This window comes from Crocodylus siamensis, chromosome 4, assembly GCF_052110815.1.
Source record: "Crocodylus siamensis isolate JL-2025a chromosome 4, ASM5211081v1, whole genome shotgun sequence".
Classification (NCBI taxonomy): domain Eukaryota; kingdom Metazoa; phylum Chordata; order Crocodylia; family Crocodylidae; genus Crocodylus; species Crocodylus siamensis.
Window position 1 is genome coordinate 235,564,908 of NC_143398.1, and position 6,000 is coordinate 235,570,907.

The following is a 6,000-nucleotide window of genomic DNA, read 5'->3' on the forward strand; positions in this document are numbered from 1 at the left end:
CCAGCCATCCATATTGTGGTATCAAAACACCATTTGGAGTGGGTGTTTATTACTTCCTGCTGTTTGCTTTCACAAAACAGCCATCCTAATGGGAGCAAGTATACTGCATGATTAAAATCTACCAAATAGAGTTTTAAAAAATGGCACATGGACATATGCTGACATCAACTGTCTGGTAGTATCGGCATCTGAAACATTTCGGTTCTGAAGATGCATCGCTGGACCTTTGATCTAGTTCACTGTTAGTCTTATGCTCATGTATTTTATTAGAGCCTTTAATATACAGTTGTTTCAGCTCATATCTCTATGAGTGAACAGGTTGCTAAATATTTAGCTATCCGACTCCTTGAGAAGATATAACTTACTACATAGTGTTGTATCCATTTTTCTCCTCTTTGTGCATAGGTAAGCACTGTAAATATTAGATTTGTGTGCATTATCTCTGATTTTAATATCAGGCCAGGATGAGTCAATATTCTTACTTGTGAGCATACACCACACTCCTAGGAGCTTAGTGTGGTGCTTTGACTACTATTAAAAATGGTATTTTTCTATACAGATATCTGATGCTCCCACATGCTTAGAGCAAGAAGTAAGTATAGTTATGCTTGTGTGGTCATTTTTGGCAAGGGCTGACTTTTTTCATATAGCAACTACTATATCTGTCTCACATTAGCATACCACAAAGAACCATTAAAGTACTTTTCTTTAAAGAAAATAGGGATTTTTAAAATCCTTGTAAAAAAAGGCTAGAGATCTGAGGGAGCTCTAAAATTCTGGAGTGGTATTTTGCAACATACCAACCCTTTGAATATAAGATGGTTTGTCTTTTGCCAAAAAAGCCTTTACAATGGGGCTGAAGTTGGTATGTAAAAGCAAGAGGAGATGGTTGTTAAACAGCTCCCCTTTCGGTGGTATATTTACCTATAAAGGTCAGCTTCAGCTGAAACTGCCCCAGTTTCTGGCTGCTGCTTTCATGTTTGCAGCCAATGTGGGAGAGGTTTATCCTGTGGCTGAAGGCCCTAAGCATCATTTAACCCCCATGTCACCTACTTGAAAGGTGTGTTGATGGTTTGAATAGAGGGAGTCCTCCCATACTGGCTATCGAGGGTAGAGAGAAGCTGTTTCATGCCAGGCTGTGTGGTGTGATATACACGGGCAGATCCAGCGTTGCAGTGAGGGGGGGTGCGGCCAGTCTGTGCCACATCCCTGCCTGAGCTCACCGGCTGGTCAGTGCAGGGTTGTCCAGAGGGCTCCTGAGCTCGGGGGATGAGCTCTACAGTTGTTCACCCTTCCCCATCTCCTCCCACCTGGCCTGGTTTCAGCAGCAGGGCAAAAGAGGGGAAAAGCTGCTGCAGTGCTGAGCCCCTGCTTTCACACAGCTCCAGGATCCAGGGGCTCACTCCTTCCCTTCGCCGCTACTGCTGAATTCAGTATATGTGTGGCAGAGGGTGAGAGGGGCAGCTAGAGCGGAGAGGGTGTGGGGAGGGCTCCAGATCTGCATGCAAGCTGGGGCTCCAGCCAGACCCTGCGCCAACCAGCTTGTGAGCCAGGAGCTCAAGGCACATTAGGACCTTCCCAGTAGGAGCTGTGCTGACGTACTAGTGATCTCAGAAGCTCACTGAGTATGCAGGATACAGCAGCAGCACCTCCCTGGTGGTATGCAACCTTTTCTGGGGGAGAGGAACCTCCCTTATAACCTCTCCCATCCTGTACTGCAGAGCTGATGCATACTCCCAATGAATATGCATCCATAGTGCAGCGTACCGGAGAACTAAGCTGCAGAGAATAGGACTGTATTTTCCTTTAAGTGCTTGGTGCAGTGGGCAGTGCTACGGTGTGAATTTCCCAACATGGCAGAGTCCCTAGAAGACAAGAGACAGTGGAACTGATTTCAATGTCTCCCTTCCCACAGCTTGCAGGGGGGAAGGGAGGGCGCAAAGTGCCCTCTTGCAAAGTAGCCTCTTGCTATCCTACCTCTTGCAACCAACACTTAAAATTAGTAACACCTCCAAGATGCTCCACAGATAGCTTATAGCAACCTTGAATTTGAAGGTAAACTCAAGTCCCATTTGGGGGAATCCAGGACAGAGCCCCAGCATTTGGGACTATCCTGAAAAATCCAGGACAGTTTGTCATATTAGCAAACTCCATCCAGCATATGGTCTCCAGGGGAGAATATACCAGTAGGGCCAGGTTAGAGCAACCCCTGGATGCTGCAATATGTCGAGGCTAGAGCAGTGAATTAGAGATGCAACCCTCTCCCTGCTCAGCTGTGCTCAGTGAAAGCTAAGTGCAGCTGATCATCTGCCCCTAGTTTCTAGAACTGTTTACTCCGTGCTTCTTGATCATCTCTTGTTCTTGCCAGAGTCCAGTGACTACATAGCAGAATAACTGTGCAGCTGAACTGCCCTGTTAAAGACTTGAAGCCCTTTAGTAGGTGTGTGTGGGGATGATACGAAGCACCCATGTTCTGGGAAACAACATGTATAAATATGAACGATTTAAATATAAAATATTCCCCCCCAAAAAAACCTTTTTGTATTCTTTCCATAAGTAATTGCAAAGAGGTGCAGGCCCCCAGGCCAATTTATTTTGCAGTTACATAAGTTTGGATACAGGCTCAGAAAATATTGTATTACTATACATCATTAATTTACATTATCAACATCTAATTATATTTTAAAACATAACATTAATATTTTACCACTTTTTTACCAGCATTATACTGTATTTAAAGACTTCCCCCACCCCACTGCTGGCATAATAGTGCAGCAGGCTGGGATACAGTGGGCATGTCTGCATGTGCACATTTACTGCGCAGTAACCAAAACTACTGTGCAGGACAGGCACACCCAAATTGCACATGTGCATGCCCACACTGCACAGTAAATATGGCAACTTATGCCAAGTGTAAATTTGATACCTGTATCAAGCAGGTATCAAATTTACACCTGATTAGTTATTGCACAGTAACGCACAGGTAGACACCTTACTGTGCAGTAACACTGAGTGTGTGGGCTACCTTGGAACTAACTTGAGTCCCAAGTCAGTCCACACACAGCGTTAATGCGCTTTAATGCCTGCACGCGTCGATGCTGGCTTATTCCCGCTTACTGTGCAGTAACTTCCTGCGCAGTACATTTAAGCCTGTATTCCCACTTACTGAGTAGTAACTGCCAGCGCAGTAAATTTAAGCATGTGTAGACCCATCCAGTAATTCTTATAAGTGAACAAAAAATCTGTTCGCACACTTAAGGCTTACAGGTGCTCTGAGTTACAGTTTTCAGCCTCTTGTTTCACAATGCTCTTGAGGCAAGCTAATTTCCTTGTGTTACTGCAGATGTATATCCCTTTTACAAGCCCCTGAAAGGAAGAGCATTGTTATTACGCTGGTGGTGGAAAATATGGTTTTGAAATATTCTTAGTTCCAAACAAATGCCAAACATGTTTGCTTTAGAAAATGATTTTTCTTAGTATAATCTTTTATTGGACCCATTGTACAGCTGAGAGGGATATAGGCAAGCTTACAGTTACCAAGTACCTCTCCTCAGGTCTCAAGTACACTTTAAGCAAGTAATGGTATTCCTTTTATTTTTACCATAATCGTTCAGTAATGAAACTATTGTCCAACTTAACTGTGTAGAGAATAATAGATATAAGCTCTATAAATGAGTTAGGATGCTTTTTCAGTGAATTGTCTTGGTATGCCCAGCTGTAAAAATCAGTGCTTCATATACGCTGCGAAGCAGCTTGGTGGGCCTTAAGCAGTTTAAGCATGCAAGCGCTTCATCAAAGGACTCTGGAGCACTCACAGATATGGATTATGCTTTTCACCACTTCTAGATGGTGGATGGGCATTATTTCTCAGGTGGCTTTTCCAAACTCTGGAATGGTTAGGTCTAAGATGTTAAGCAATGAGTAGTAACTCTCAGCCAACTGCTTTGACCGCTGGAACTCATTTCATCTCATTATCTTCCGGATTTGGGCAAAGCTAGTAGTATCACTTACAGCAGAACAGGTCTATACAAGAGAGTTTGAACTACCACATGTGCATAAAAATGTGCATCTTTGCCCAGAGTCTCCAATCAAAGGAAGGATACCCACTTACTATTGTACACATCTGAATTTTATACTCCTGTCTCTGAGCAGGGCTGGAAGAGCAAGCGAATTTGCACTGCTACTCAGATCTCAGCTACATGTTGAGAATTTAGTGGTGTTTTTCCATGTGAACATCCCGCAACCCTTTGAGAGACTAAGCTTTGCATCCCGTTTCTCTTTCTTTCATTCCAGTTGCATATCATTTATTCATTAAAATTGCTCAGGAGAAGACAATGATTTGACCTCTTCTGCCACCATTTTCAGCAAATGATGGAAAGCTAGAACCAGAATCCATCTCCAAGCCCTAAACCCTTGTTCTAGCAAATACCTAAGCTGAAAAAACTGACAGGTGTGGGCATGAAATCCATTATCCAACTTCATTATCCAACTTCAGTTTCCGTTCTTCCATGTCTTAGGTCCCCTTTAGCTTAGAGTATTGGCAATATTGTTATTAATACCCTCATCATCATCATCATCATTATTTATCATTATTATTAATCATTATTCATTAACACTGGTGGCTATTAATGGTAAGATGCTAGAAACTGTACAAGCAGGAAGTAATAGATTGTGCTTATAGATGAACTAGACAAATCGGGAAAAGAGACTTAAACCACTGGCACAGGGAGCAATGCAGTGGCAGCAACATCATGTTCAAACAAAAGATGCTAAACCACATGCTTAAGGGTTTGTGAAGAGCATGCTGGTCACGTGGATCCAGCTCCCTGGCTTGTTGCCAACAAGAGAAATAGAGTAGATGGCAGAGATTAAATGAAAAGCAACTGTAGGCGGCGTGGTTCACTTTGTTAAAAAAAAAAAAATCCAAACTCCTGTCTCCCCAGCAACAGCTAAAAATACACGAATACAGTCGTAATATTATTGGTGCTTGTTAGGAATTGCTGTTATTGCCACACAGATACTAAAATACCGTTCTAATGTTGTTTTATGCATTGTGAAACTGCCTATGGACAATATCATGGTACAAGGTATTACACAAGCCCAGTGGGAGACCTGAAGAACTCAGGGCACGTCTAGAAAGAAACATGTGTTGAAAGGGTGTGCACAAAAAATGGATGTGATGAATTCCCCTAAATTCATTCCTGTACGAAAAAATAGCCTGCTAACCGGAGCCACAATTTTTCACTTTAGTAAAAAAAAAAAAAAAATTGAAAACCAACATTTCTAACAAACTGCTCCAAAACCCGGTCGCCTGTTTCAAAAATCAGTTGCGACAGCAAATTTTCAGTAAATTCTAATTCTTGTTCTTGAGCTTCCCTTGCAGCTTGTAGCGCGAGGCGAGACGCAGCAGCATCGAAGTGCTGGTGATCTTTATTCTAGAGAAGCAAAGGGCCAAGCGTTAATGCTTTACATATGCAGCATCCACCCCCAATGCCCTATATCCCATTTAATAGAACGGCCCGAGATTTGGAATCCAAGTCACCGCACTCCTGACTTTCGTCTTCACTCGAATGTCATCACTTTCACTTCTCCAGTGCGCCAGCTGCTTCTAAACTGCAGTTGGAATCAGAACATACAGTATATTTCCCTGAAGGCCCTAAGGTAGTAACATTAAAAACAAAAGCCTAGCTGTCTAACTAATTGCACATTCTGTATGAATATTCTCAGCAGTGTAGCAACAAGATCAAAACAATGCTATTAAAGACAGAGTTAGTGCTGAGGGAAGAAAATGACAACATTTACAATGAAAGCTGGAGCGAATGCTCTCAGGCAGTTGCCAGCCATCCTCTGGCACATTAAAAAGCCTATGGCCTTACAAAGCTATGTCATTCAGCAGCCACAAAATACTTGCCTTTAAGTTCTACCAGGGAAATGCGCAGTAGTTAATTATATCATAGAAAGGCATACCCACAACGTATTTTAAAACCCCTCCAAACTTTG